Source organism: Rhinatrema bivittatum, chromosome 1 (assembly GCF_901001135.1).
Source record: "Rhinatrema bivittatum chromosome 1, aRhiBiv1.1, whole genome shotgun sequence".
NCBI classification, from domain to species: Eukaryota; Metazoa; Chordata; class Amphibia; order Gymnophiona; family Rhinatrematidae; genus Rhinatrema; species Rhinatrema bivittatum.
Window position 1 is genome coordinate 660,964,400 of NC_042615.1, and position 15,551 is coordinate 660,979,950.

Consider the following 15,551-nt stretch of genomic DNA (forward strand, 5'->3'; position numbering starts at 1 on the left):
GCCAAAAGTCCAGCGGGGGTCCGGGAGCGACCTCGTGCACGCCGTCCGTCCAATGCCAATACTCAAAATGGCGCCGATCGCCTTTGCCCTCACTATGTGGCGATCGGCGCCATTTTGAGACGCAATCGCCTTTGCATCTCAAAATGGCGCCGATCGTCTTTGCCCTCACTATGTGTGACATACTGAGGGCAAAGGCCTCACTATGTCACACATAGTGAGGGCAAAGGCGATCGGCGCCTTTGCCCTTTGCCTTTGCGTCTCAAAATGGCGCCGATCGCCTTTGCTCTCACTATGTCACACATAGTCTTGTGGGGGTCAGGAGGCCCTCCCAAGCTGGCACAAGATGGCGCCGGTGACCATGTGACAGGGACTGACCAATGGCACTGGTAGCCCCTGTGACACAGGCTATCGGCGCCATGAGGAAACCGGCAAACGAGGGTGTGAGAATGCTGGGATGGCTTCTGGACTTGCCGCTGGACCACCAGGGAGTTTTGGTAAGTCTTGGGGGGGTCAGGAGGGTGGGGGTTTAAATTTTTATTTAGGAGGCCGAATAAAACAGAAATCTGTTTAATACGTGGGGAGTCGCGATGCGTTTCGCCTCCCCAAGTATTTAATAGATAGGACAAAATAAGTTGCGGATTACAAATACGTGGAAAACGGATGCACATCCCTACAGTGTTGCCTTTTCATACATAAGATTGTCAGGATTATTTTGGTATAGAAGGTTTACTATATTGTAATGGTAATTCTGTTTATTCATTACTTTCTGAGGGCCAAGCTCACACTCAATATGCATTACAAAAAGTTTAATTCCATAGGAGTTCCAAGTGTCTTTTTTGCAGAGTTTTTGGTTGGCACCAGGGCGTCATCTGACGGGCCTGGGACAGGATAGAGATTGAATGAATGGGGGGAAGGGGCAGCACAGCACAGTAATTATTCGCACAGGACAGCAAAAAAAGCTAGCACCGGTCTTGGCTATGACCCATGACTGTTGCAGTACTGCATGTTTTTATGTGCAATTTTTACTCCTGATTTAACAGAGTTTTATGCACAAAAAAAATGCATACAACCACTAGTTAATATCTGACATTAGTGCTCCTTCATGCAAATCCGATGCTAATGAAGTACTTCCCAATGCAGAGCAGTGTGTTGCCAATTTAGCGATTTGTCGCTAGATCTGACTACTTTTTGAACCTATTGGTGATTTTAGATCCATGAACGTGATAGGAAGCCAATGTAACTGTTTTTGAATAATTTAGTGACATATCTAGTGACTTTCTTTCAGCTCTAAAATTTCCAACAGGTTTCCTAGTTAGCAAGCAGGTCTGGAAGCAGGAAAGTGTACGAGAGACGAGAGTGAGATCTCTTCTGGCTAGAGTGCCAAGCTGGCTGGTCCTGACTCCTTCCCGCTCCCACTCCCCCCCTGCCGCAACTCGGCACTCCCCAAAACAGGCTGTGCTGGTTCAGTCTCCCTCTCCCCGGGACATGCTGGAGAATCCAGTAATGTCACAGCTGAGCTCTCTCTGCTGCAGCTAACAAAACAAAAACCTAGAAGCTGCAACTTTATTATAACTCCGTATGACAGACTGATAGCAGCATGTGTTCTGGTGACTGCTTCTGTGTGAGCGGCTACAGGGCAAGCATAGGACAAAGGGAATGGAGCCGGTGAACGTTCAGGGAGGATGTGGCTGCTGCAGGCTGGGCAAGGGCTGGCAGCAAGCACCTGATCCTTAGCCAGCTCATTGGCAGGGGTAGGGGTGGGGGTCTTTTCCCTGTGCATGCAAATGAGCAACAGCACAAGTGGGTTTCTGCAAGCATGTGTAGCTGTGTCACAGTAAGCTGTGTGTATGTGTGTGTGTAGCTATGTTACAGAGCGAAAGTGTGTGTAGCTGTGTTAAACTAAGAGTAAGAGTATGCATGTGTGTGTGTGTGCCTCTAAAGTTTCCTAAATCTGAAAAAAACTGTGTATGCACGCCAATAATGCTTCCCAAACATAGAAATATAGAAATGGGATAGCAGAAAAAGATCACACGGCCTATCTGTATTTTATGTATGATTCTTTTAATGTTTCTTATTTTATGTATGTTGTTTTTTACTAGGGGTGTGCATTCGTTTGCAACGTATTGGCAATCCGCAACGTATATGCCATATTCGTTGTATTCATGAGGGTCATGAAACGTATGGCGAACCCCCATGAATACAACATATCACTAACAAATAAACCCCCACCCTCCTGACCCCCCCAAGACTTGCCAAAAGTCCCTGGTGGTCCAGCGGGGGTCCTGGAGCGATCTCCTCCACTCGGGCCGTCGGCTGCTGGTATTCAAAATGGTGCCGATAGCCTTTGCCTTTACTATGTCACAGGGGCTACCGGTGCCATTGGTCGGCCCCTGTCACATGGTAGGAGCAATGCACGGCCAGTGCCATCTTGTGCTCCAGGACCCCCGCTGGACCACCAGGGACTTTTGGCAAGTCTTGGGGGCGGTCAGGAGGGTGGGGGGTTGTAGTTAATTAAATTTAAAGGGTTGGGATTGGGGTTTTTTTGGGGAAACGAATACATATGTAACTAATGAACAGATCGGGGTCCCCCGAGAACGGATGCAACGGATTTGGGTCCCCCACGAATACGAATACCGAATGGGACGAATCCGTCCCTGTTGCCCATCCCTATTTTTTTACCCTTCCCTGAACCATGGAAAGGCTGCAATAAATATGTCAAATAAAATAAATAAATTAACCTGGTCGGCTCATTCATATCAACTATTCAGCTTTACAATCCCTACCTTAGAAATCCTCTGTGTTTATTTCATGTTTTCTTGAATTCAGATACTGTCCTTGAGCAATGTGTGGAGGCAAACATTTTGTTTCACTTCATTTATTCATTTTGTAAGTCACAATCATCATTTGGTTTGTTTCAGATGAAAACACTTTTTTTGTTTATTCATTCTATCTGGTAACTTGTTTTCTATTAAACTCAATGGGGAAGCAATGCAGCCTGTTATGTGCTTCAAAACTGTTCTTTTTTCAAAATCAATTCTAATGAAACTTGCGGGCAGGAATCATCAGAAAGAGGAGAGCACTCCCACACACCAAGACTGTGCCTACGCGGCACTAAAAGTGGCACGAATAGCCAAGGCACTGTAAAGGAGTAAAACGGTACCTGGGGTGACAGGAGTTCTTCAAGGCACTGAGACAGGAGCAAGGCAGCAGCAAGAGTGGCATGAACAGCCCAAAGCTGCAAAAGAAGGGTGAAGAGCATCAAAAGCATGACAAGAGCAGCACGAGAAGGCTGAAATGGCACCAAGAGTACAATTCTGGTCACCGCATCTCAAAAAAGATATAGTTGCGATGGAGAAGGTACAGAGAAGGGCGACCAAAATGATAAAGGGGATGGAACAGCTCCCCTATGAGGAAAGGCTGAAGAGGTTAGGGCTGTTCAGCTTGGAGAAGAGACGACTGAGGGGGGATATGATAGAGGTGTTTAAGATCATGAGAGGTCTTGAACGAGTAGATGTGACTCGGTTATTTACACTTTCGAATAATTGAAGGACTAGGGGGCATTCCATGAAGTTAGCAAGTAGCACATTTAAGACTAATCGGAGAAAATTCTTTTTCACTGAACGCACAATAAAGCTCTGGAATTTGTTGCCAGAGGATGTGGTTAGTGCAGTTAGTGTAGCTGGGTTCAAAAAAGGTTTGGATAAGTTCTTGGAGGAGAAATCCATTAACTGCTATTAATCAAGTTTACTTAGGGAATAGCCACTGCTATTAATTGCATCAGTAGCATGGGATCTTCTTAGTGTTTGGATAATTGCCAGGTTCCTGTGGCCTGGTTTGGCCTCTGTTGGAAACAGGATGCTGGACTTGATGGACCCTTGGTCTGACCCAGCATGGCAATTTCTTATGTTCTTATGTTGTTAAGGTACCATGAAAGGGTAAGAAGGCAGCCAAGGTAGCAGGAACCAAGAAAAGGTCAAAACAGGAAGAGGGCAGCAAGACCCCCCCAAAGTTGTTTATCTATTTTAAAAGATTTATAGCCTGCAAGCTCCATAGATTGCAGCGGGTTATAATCTTACATACATAATAATAAATAAAGCATATAATACAAATAAAATGCAGCAAATAAACAAAACAATAATAAGGACAAAGCAGAAGGACTGCTGCTACAAATGCACACTGTGCGTGAAGGGGGAAGTGTTGCATTGCTGAATGCAAGAAGGAAGAAATGGGTTTTCAGCTATTTATTTAAGGGGAAACAAGGCAGCAAGGCAGAGTGGCAGGAAGACGCCCATGGTGCTTTCAATCATCCTGCCAGTTGAATGGAAATTCTGGGAAACTCAGCAAAGGCAGATTGATTTTCAGGAAGACTAATTTTTCCATCAACTCTAGTGCAGCCCTGAATGGTGAGGGCTCATGATGCCATAAGACCTGTTTACTAGGCACACTGATTTGTGGACAGAAAAGATAATGCTGAGTCACGTTGGCCAGATCTGGCCAAAATTTGGACTTCTGTGCCCAAAATGCCCGTGGATCTGTAGCTATATTCTTAATGGGCTCTGATAGATAGCGTGAGGTCAATATTCAAACGCTACTTAGCTGGATAAGTAGCGGCTACTGAATATCTGGCTACGTTCAGTGGTCACAACTTAGCCGGATAGTCAGTGGGCATAGCTGGACAGTGCTATTTGGCTGGCTAACTTAGCTGAATCAGTAGTGATATTCAGACTTATCTGGTTAAGTTAATTGGATAAGTTAGACCTGCTCCATAGCAGGTCTAAACTTAGCTGGTTAAGACTTATCTGGCTAAGTAGCAGCAAATATGGGGATATTAAGAAAAACAGCCATGCTGCTGAATATCCTGTGCAGTCTTATCCAGCTAACTTAATTACGGACTGATACAGTAAATCCCACGGGAGAGCTGGCGCTCCGAGGCGAGCACCCGCTCTCCCAACGCACGCCCAGGCCACTCTGGGCGTGCGTTGGGCGTGCACCCTGGGCGTGCGCCTGGGCGTGCACCCTGGGCGCACGATCAAGTATTTAAATGAGGGCCCATGGTAAAAAGAGGCGCTAGGGACACTAGCATGTCCCTAGTGCCTCCTTTTTGACAGGAGCGGCAGCTGTCAGCGGGATTGACAGCCGACGCTCAATTTTTCCGACGGCGGTTCTCGAGCCCGCTGACAGCCATGGGTTCGTAAAACGGATGCTGGCCTAATTGAGTCTCCGTCTTCCGACCCGCGGGCACATTTCACTTTTTTTTTTTTATTTTAATTTTTTTTTATTTTTGGGGCCTCCGACTTAATATCACTATGATGTGTACAGAAAAGCAGTTTTTCCCGGTGCCGGCATAAATTAAAATGTGCGGGAATAATTAATAGGGCCATCAACATGCATTTGCATGTTGCAGGCGCTTTTAGTTTCGGGGGGTTGGCTGAGCGTTTTCAACGTGCTATTACCCCTAACTGTATAAGGGGTAAAAATAGTGCGTCGAAAACGCGTGGTCAAACGTGGGCTAACAGTGCGCTCCACTGGAGCCGATACAGTACTGTGCGCTCCACTGCAGTGCACTGTACTGTATCGGCCTGTTAGCCGGCTATGCCTGAATAATGACCTCAAAGACACAGAAATTTCTTCTAGGGTTTCCTTTGCTGGGGGTTGGAGTGATGGTCTCTGCTGCCAACTACTCTATCTATGGCCTTCATCAAAAGAGACAGTTCTGTAGAGGCAATGTGGCTGTGGAATATTGGAGCTAGGCAAGGAAGTGATAGCTGAAAGGGTGCTGTTCATGCTCCTACTCCTGCTACCCTCTGGGGTGACCACTCTTTCCTGTACTACATACCCACTATGCCTCTGCCTCTGGCATTTCTGTTCACGCACCCTAGCCTTCCATATGTCCTTCATGTAAGTGAGTCTGGAGGGCAAGATTCCCTTCGTCTGTGGGTCATAAATAATGGCAAGCATATCATACTGTTTTCTGTCAGGGGTTTCCATCTCTCTGCTGCTGTAAGGAGTCCACAAACTGCAATATCTCTGCTTTTATTCCCTTTTGCTCATGGAAGCCCTCTAAATTCTCCTCCAGAATATTTAATATAGGGGATGACCTTGCCCAAGGAGGTGTTTCTGGAACTCAGATCCTCCATGACATCCTTGAAGGGCTTCTGACTTGTATCAGCTGCCTCATTGCCACCCGATCATGATACCCCAAGGGGTGATGTACACCTGTCTCTATTTCCGAGACAGGTCATGAAGGGGTATCTGCTACTCTACTGACCTCTACAGCATCAGACAGGTGGAATTCCAGCAGGATCCAACATCTTGAATCAGTCACTTATGAGGCATTCCAAATTCTTCTTGCTTCTCACAGAGAAGCTGCCCACCTTTCACACTATGATGAAAATACCCGGCTATTTTCTTGCACTTCTCTATCAGCTACTTCAGGACTAGAATCCCATGTTCCTTGGGGTCCAGGCCTTGGGCATCCCTTATTGCTACGTGCAGCAAGTATGTGAAAAAACGGATCCCCTGATAGCCTCCATCGTCCACTGCCCTGATCGTATTTCATGTGTCACAAAGAAAGCCTGCAAGAACACTCCTACCTCTCTGATCTAGCTGCTAGCCTCCAGCATCTTATTGCTGTTAGAGAGTTGCATAAAGTATGAGTGGTAACTATCCATAACTGGGTGTGCAACACGGTTCATCTGCACGCTGATGCTTGGCCTCCACTAGAACTTCTGCCTGTCCTGCTTCAGCCAACTCCCGTCAGTGTGCCATCAGCATACAATGCATTCATATTGGACCAGATGCCACTGGTGAATGCAATCTACTCCCCTCCCCTATGCTTTGGCCAGCTGTACCTGCATGCGACTTTGGCACTTATTGTACTGGGCAAAGATAACCTGCTTAATAAACGTAGTCCTGGAGGGCACTTTGTGATTGAGGTACAACAAATGCTTACAGTTAAGGTTCTCCACCCTCTGTAGGGCTTGGTCATCCAGGGTAATCATTTCCCTGTTGCACCTCATTAATACATTGGATGCTGCCTACCTCCTGCCCTGGGACAATGATGAAGAATAACTGCTCTATGGTGGCTTGCTGTTGCAAAGGAAAGGCTGAAGGCTACTGTCCTGCCTCCTGACTAATGGAAGGAGCTGTGGGATCAGCTTGGGAAAAAGTCTTCCCCTTTTCAACCCTTTTGCTACTGCTTCTGCTTAAAAAGTGGCACGGGCCATCCATTGCTCCTACCATATGACAGGGGCAACCAATGGCACCGGTAGCCCCGTCACATGGTAAGGGCAAAAGGCCACTGGCGCATTTTGATTAGTGGCAGCCGATGGCCCAAAGGGGGAGATCGCTCCCGGGACCCCCGCTGGACCACCAGGTATTTTCGGCAAGTTTTGGGGGCGGTCAGGAGGGTGGGGGGATTTTAGGTAATTGATTGGGGTTGGGGTGGGTTGTTTTATTTTTCAGGGCAGCCGAAAAAAATCAGCCTGAACCGCAGGAAAACGAAATTTCCCACGGTGGGCCGATAACGAACATCTCTACCGGCAAGTACCCAAACATTAAATAGATCCCAAGCCACTATTCCTTAATGATTATTAGCAGTTTATGGATTTTCCTCTAGGAACAAATCCAAAACTTTTTTAAACCCAGTTACACTAACTGCTGTAACCATATCCTCTGGCAATGAATTCCAGAGCTTAACTATTTCTTGAGTGAAAAACCTTTTTCTCCAATTTGCTTTAAATGAGTTACTTGCTAACTTCATGGAGTACTCCCTAGTCCATTTTTTGAGACAGTTAATAATGGATTTATATTAACCTGTTCAAGACCTTTCATGATTTTTGGGATCTCTATCATATCCTCCCTCAACCTTCTCTTCTCCAAACTGAACAGCCTTAACCTATTTAGCCTTTCCTCATGGGGGGGGGGGGGGGGGGGGGGGCAGGGGGGCATTCCATGCCCCTTATCATTTTGGTCACCCTTTTCTGTACTTTCTCCAGTGCAGCTATTTCTTTTTTGAGATGCAGCGACCAGAATTGCACACAGTATTCAAGGTGGAGTCTCACCAAGGAGCAATACAGAGGCAATTATAACATCCACCATTTTATTCACCATTCCCTTCCTAATAATTTCTAACATTCTGTTTGCTTTTTTGATTGCCACAGCACACTGAGCTGACAATTTCAATGTATTCTCCACTATGAAAGCTAAATCTCTTTCCTACGTGGTAACTCCTAAGATAGATCCTAATTTCGTGTAACTTCTGCATGGATTATTTTTCCCTATATGCATCACCTTGCACTTGTCCACATTAAATTTCATCTGTTATTTGGAAGCCCAATCTTCCAGTCTCACAAGGTCCTCCTGCAATTTATCACAATCCGCTTGAGATTTAACTACTCTGCATAGTTTTGTGTCATCTGAATTTGATCACCTCACTCATAGTACCCCTTTCCAGATCATTTATAAATATATTAAAAAACAGCAGTTCAAGTACCGATCCCTTAAGCACTCCACTATTTACCTTTTTTATGCTGTGAAAACAGACCATTTAATCCAGTGGGAGCACTGAGAGAAGAGGATCACCTTGCTGGTGGCTGAAAGGAATCAGTAAGTTTTTTTTTAAAGTATTGGGGAGAAGTAAACTATTGGGGTATATTATTTAGTGTGTTTGTGCTTTTAATAAGTAAGGCAGCTAATAAACGGAAGTTAGAGTGTTTATTTTTAAATAATCAGTCAGTAAGGCAGCTAATAAGCATCGTCCTAAGGAAGATATGTAAAACACATTTGCTTGAGTAACCACCTAAAATTAAGAGCACAAATATGCATGGTAGGCATATTATAAATCGTATGCAAGTAAATGCACATGATTTAAAATTTCAGTGAATTTTCGCTCGCACGCCCATATGTGCATGTATGGGTGAATGCACTCTCATTTTAAAGTTATCGTCTTAGGCCTAGAATCATCAAAATGCTATAAATAAAGTAGAAATATGGCACATTAGTGTCCACAATAAAAAAAATGAGCATAATTAGGGAAATTTCTGATATACCGCATTGCATAGGTAAGTTGTGCAACTTGCGATACTTTATTGCATCACTCATCAGTTTACATCTGGCATTTTCTTTTCTTTGTTTATATATACTGGCTTTCTGCAGCTGCCTCTTTGTGGGGTGTCAGCCATGGGAGAAAGAGGAGAGGAGACGAGTTCTTGGAGTTTAGTGGAATTGGCGTTTAGCCATTTCTGAGTGAGTTGTCCTGTTTAGTGTTATCTGTTTTCCTTTACCATTGTCTCTTATCTTTATCTGAGTATGTAAGTTTTTGAATGTTTCTCAAGTGTGTCTGTTTGTCTTTGTGTGGTGGATGAGTGGTGGGGAGGGGTGTGGTGGAGGAGTGGTGGTGAGGAGGAGTAGTAGTGATGAGGAAAAGTGGTGGTGGTGGAGGAATGCAGAGTGGTGGAGAGGATGGATCGTGGAAGGCATGGGGAGAGAGGAGAAGAGAGGCATGAGGGAGGAGGGAGACGAGGACAGGAGGGAGGAGAGAAGGAGGGAAGAGAAGGATAAGAGTGATAGAAAGAGGAGTAGGAGTGGGGACAATAGGGAGGAGGGAAGGGATAGAAGACAGGAGTGGGAAGGATATGCAGGCAAGCGTAGTGGGAGGAGGTTGGCAGGTTAGGGATAGACAGAGAGGGCAGGGGAGTTTGCAGAGCAAGTGCGGGGGGGGGGGGGGGAGGGAGGGAAGTGGGAGGGAGAGTTAGGGAAGTGACACCTCTCCAGAAGTAGAAGGGGCAACCCAAGCATCTGGCAGCCAGGCAGGAGGGCAGACTCATCTTCGCATGTACAAGTTCAGCATTGAGGACCTCAAGAGCTACAGCATGCTGTTTAGGAACCATGCGGCAAAGACGTGCAGAGCAGCCAAGGGCCAGATGTGGCACACCATCACCCAGACCATATCCTGGCGCAATGGAATAAAGAGGAATGGAGAGCAGGTGGCCCACTACTACTGCAACATCAAGGCCCAGCTGAAGACTAAGGTGGTGAGCCGCAATAAGTATCTGAGCCAGATGGGAGGAGGAGCCCCTTGCCCCACAGTCTTGACCTCCATGGAGTAGCACCTGATTGAACATCTGGGTCAGGATGTCTTCGAGGGGATGGATGAGACTTGGACATTGAGGCCAGTAAGTTCACCTCACCTGTATATGTCAAGTCTGCTACAGATATCCACATATTTTGACATAAGATGCTCAAATTGATTGATATAAAGTGTTCATCTTTTGTCTTCTTTGTTTCCACAGCTCACACGCAGGAACCTGCTGGTCCCAGCCGCAAAGATCCAGGGAGCAGCAGCATAGCACCAGCTCTAACAGCAGCCTTGCAATTGGATGCTCAGACACAGTGGAGTGATGAAGTGGAGAAGCAGCTGCAGGAGTATCAAGAAGAGCACCAGTAACTTTCACCCCTTGCATCACCCATCCAATTTGACATGAGTCTAAACCTCTCCAGCCTGATGCCATGGGACCAAGCTGGCCAGTCTCCATCTGCCTCCAGCATGCCATGTCACCAGCAGGATACAGCAGACAGCCAATCAGATTAGTCCACCAGCTCAGATATGCCACCTTCAGAGCAACAGATGGTGCCTCAACCAACACCAACCAGAGCACCAGCAGCACCGGAGCAGACAGTAAATGTCTGCTCCTGAACCCATGCCTTCTTTCAATGCTCGCCCGCATTGAAAGGAGGCATGGGTTCCACCTCCACCATATGTGGACAGAGCTGATATGGTTGAGGAGGGCTCAGATCAGCCACACTAGGCACTGCAGGCACAGACAGCAGCCCTTATGCAGGACCTAACCACCATCACTACCTCCATTAACAATCTCACAACAGCAATAACACAATCATTTAACATTTACCAGACCCTCCATCTGTGCCATCCCCATCCTCTCAGAAGTCCACTCCATGCAGCAGTCCCCAGCTAGCAGGACAGGCCAGGAGTAAACCCCACAAAGGGATGTTACCCCCAACTGAAAAGCCCCATGAGGCCTCAGTTGTAAAGGGAAAAAATTGCTATCAAAGATGACTTGTCCAAACAAGCCTGGCTGGTCCTCTGTACAGACTTCTTCTGCCAGCTAGATGGAAGAAGACTGCTGGGCCAGTCCTGACTACAAAGTTCCTGTGCCGGCTTGCTGCTGGGGATGGTCTACTTGTCTGCCTGTGTTGTCCTGCTGCTTATTTGGTATGCCCTCCTCTATGTTCTGCCCGTTGTCCTATCTTCTTGATGCGGTCTCCAGTCACTGTCCTACTGCTGTCTCTTCTCATCATGTCTCATCTCCTGGTCCTGCTGCTGGTGTCTCATCTCATCCTGGCTGCTGGCTCTATGCTAGTGTCTCATCTCATCTCATTTCATCCTGCTGCAGATTCCATGTTGGTATGTGTCTCATCTCATCTTGCTGCTGGCTCTGTGCTGCTTTCTCATCTTATCCTACTGCTTCTGCCTCCACACTGCTGTCTCATCACATCCTGCTGCTCCTGCCTCCATGCTGTGTGCTCCTTCCTGGTCCTGTTGCCTGCTACTTGAACATTACTGCTGTGGCCCTTAGGCTGACTCATTTGACTGCACTCTTTCAACATGGACTGCTGGACCTTCTCTTGCCATCACATAGTTGTGCTGGCATCAGCTCTAACATTAGACATGTATCGTAACTATTGGGTTTCCACTTCTACTTTCTAGGTTCTTTGCATTAATCATGATTTTGCAAAGGGTTTAGCACTTGTTATTATTATGTAATGTATATTCTTATGTTTTAGTTATGTACGTTATAATGTATTGCTCACCCCTTGTTTTATGTAAATCGACATTACGAACTTCCGTGAATGCCGGTATAGAAAAACACAAATAAATAAATAAATGAAATAATACTGTATATGAGTGAGATGAGATGAGATGCTGCCATTTGTAACAATATATGTATATGTCTCCAAGAAATGTGCTGGTCATTTTAGTTACAATTTCATTGCTATTTGATTTCTTGACCTTGCAGAATATGATTACCAAAGATGTAGACTTGCTTTAAATTTGGTGACTAGAGTTTAATAAAGTGGTCACATGCTTTGAAACTTCACTCTCGGATTGTGTCTTTTCATTGTGTAGTTTTTGTCATTAGGGTTCTCACTAGGTAAAAGGTTTGGGATCCACATGACCTTGCAGGCTAGAGTGACATTCGTCTATCCAAATAAGCACATTTCTCTCATTCAAGACCACATGGCCTAGGCTATAAAACTGAAAGCTCATTGTATGCTCCCAAGGAAGACAGCAAGAGCAAAACAGGAAACTCCTTACTGTAGAGCTTCAAAAGTGGCTTGTGTTGCCTTATGTGGAGAGCATACTCTTAGCTAACTCTTGGGTACATGGGCATGTATGGAAGAGGTGTATAAATGCTTGACTAGAGGTGCTGTAGCAATGTCTTCACTCTGTTGATGATCAACAGGTTGTATAGCCAGGCAAATGTCATAGTGCAGCTATAACAAACCATTGGTCTCTTCCACTGTGAAGATCTATCACCTCTGACCAAACTGGGCCTTCTCTCCGGGCCTAGCAGCAAATGTTTTAGTCAGAAGCATACTTGAAGTGCATAAAGCATTAGGTCTTGTTTATCTCTTGGATGCAGAAATGTGCAGTTGCAGGTTCCAGACCGAGAGCGTATATAGAATATATGTAAATCTTGTGTGGTGTTAGGCGTTGTGACAATTATCATCCCATAAGAGATTACTTAGGGCCCCTTACTTGTGACCATACGCCACTTAAAAGGCACTCAAGAAAAAACATTTTTTCGGTATGACTGTTAAAAAAAGATGTCATCTACTTGCAGCCTGCTAGAAGACCATGTCATCCCAGAAAGTGGCCTCTATAAAAAGCTCATAGAGGCTGCAGTGTGACAATTGTGGATAAATCACTGTGATGTGGAGAAGAGAGATTCCCCACTGCCTAAGAGCAGACAGTGATGAGGCCTGCTGTTGTTTGGGACCAGGCAAACTTATGCACTGCCTTGGCTTGGTGATCTGCGCATATCTCTTAGTTAAAGCTGATCTCACTATAGAGGCCATCTTCAAAATTTTCAAAAGGTCAGATTTCCTAAGTATAAAGGGATTATGTGCAACTCCCAGGTACCTGGCGACCACATCAAGGATACACAGTCAAGTATCACAGATCACTTGTACATTGCTGGAGTGGAAGAGCTTTCTGTTGTGGAAGATCTCCTCCCTGCCACGGGGTGGGATGATGGCTATGAGAGTGCAGTGAATAGCTCCCAGAACATTAGCAAAGTTGGCAATGGCATAAAAATCTCTCTTCAAGTCCAACAAGTCTTGCTTTTCGCAAGGGAATCTTATGTAACAATACGGCTATGTACAGCTGTTATGACCTGGCCCAGACACTAGACAGTGGGAAAAAGAAGTTTGGGACATTTCCCTGATGACCCCCACTGTTGTTTGGAAGGAGCCAGATGCCATAAATGCAGGGCACACAGTATTGTGAGGCCAGGTATAGCGTGGGACCTTTCCGTGACCAGACCCAGATCCCCTCTGAGTGCTTGATACAATTCCATGATAGCTGAGGCGATACCTGGTAACCACCACATGTTTTCCAGGAAACCCAGCAATGTGGTTCGTGGAAGAAAGATTCTCTCCCTGTACTGCCTGTGTGACCTCCTGCAAGACAAGCCCTGCCTTGAGCCAGGGCAGCTCTGGCTCTGGTATGGGTACTTCCCTAGGAGGCATTTGAACTTCCCTTGCCTTTTGTTGTAGTTGTTCTTGTTGTTCTTGTTGCTGTTGTAGAGCAGCCCGAAGCAGCCAGAATGCCACTACTAGCACACTTTCCCTTAACATTGTAACTTTAGGAAGACAGGGCAGATAAGAAAAGCTGTTTTTATTGGGCCAGCAGGGCTGTATAGGTGTATCTGAGAGAAGGCCTCATTTTATTGTGCGCTATAATGGCCACGATTATAGCCGCAATCTGCGATAACAGCCATTGGATGCGATTAATACTTTTTTCCCCTCTACCGTAAAAATAAGGTGGTGGTGTTTCCCATGTTAAATCCCATGTTATTATGCATTATTTTACCTTGAAATATGGTAGGAGTCCCTCATTTGCATAATTTTCTAGCTTTTGCATACTCATATCTTCGGGTTAACGCGAGATGCGATAAACATTGTGTGTCTAACGTGCATTAGACCCCATTTATTATGCCATAAGGCCCTAATGTGGCTTGATCAATGACGGACTTAGATTGTAAGCTCTTTGGGCATGGATTTATTGTACTTGAATTCTAATAAAGCTATAAGCAACTTTGAGAATCATTTGGAAAGGCCGACTAAAAATACAAAAACAAATTATTAAGAACATATGACTTTCTTGCAACATGCAACCAAGCACATTGCACAATATATAGTACTTAAGAGAAGCTATGAGTCAGATAGTAAATAAGTGTTCCTCTTGAGCAACTAATGTTTCTGTTTGCATATACCAGTGAGTAAGATTAATGTAATAGCAGTACAAAAAAAACCCATTTTTCTTCAGGGAAGGTTTAATGTGTTTATGCCAAAAAATCCCTGGGATGGATTCCTAACTAGCATATTGTAGAGTTCAGTCCAAGATCTTGTATTGTTTCATATTATGAAACACCTATGACAGTTTTACTGTAACTTCCCTCAAACTGGGCTAAGCCCTTAGCTTCGGTGTTGCAATCTTTTGCTGAGACTGCACTGTACTGCAAGCTGGGCATTCCTGAAAAACATCTGTATGGCTCCATGGCAGAATGGAGACGAATGCAACGGATAATACAACAAAGAATATATGGATAGCAGTCTTTCACTGTACCACAGTCCTTTTTGAGAAAGGAATTCATGCGCAGTACTTGTTAGTTAGATTTGCCTGCAGTCTTTTTAACAAACTCATTTCTTAGTCTCTAGTCCTTTTGTTAGAAAGTGTGGATAAATTACAGAAGTTAGTGTTTAAGTATAAGTGTGTATTTGTACATTGAGTACAATATGTAGTTCAGAATTTGCACAGATTAGCATAGAAGATTAACACACAACATATAGATTGATACTATGAATTAAGAAATAAACCTACTGGTATCACATGAAATATAAACACTAGAAAATGAAGGCCAGTGAAAACCTGTGTGTATTTAAGGTGTTTCTTTTTAAATATGGCTATTTATACAAACCAGTCATGTATCAGATACATTTTACATGGCTGTTTTTAAATATCAGCTCATATCTGATGTGAGTCACTCAGCGCTGCTATCACTTACTGTGCATGCTGAAGGCTTTTAGCATGTATGCTAAATAGTGGGTTAGTCAGTAATGGTTAGCACCGGGAAGTCTGAGATGCAGAACATCCACATGGTAAAAGGACCTTTATCCCTTCAGCATGGGTCTGTTACTATGTGCACACTTTACATTCCATTCATTTAGTGGCCTAGTCACTAAGGCCATTTAATGACTCAGCCCAGTATTGTATGATTGGTAGGCAACAGTTTAAGAATTTCCTC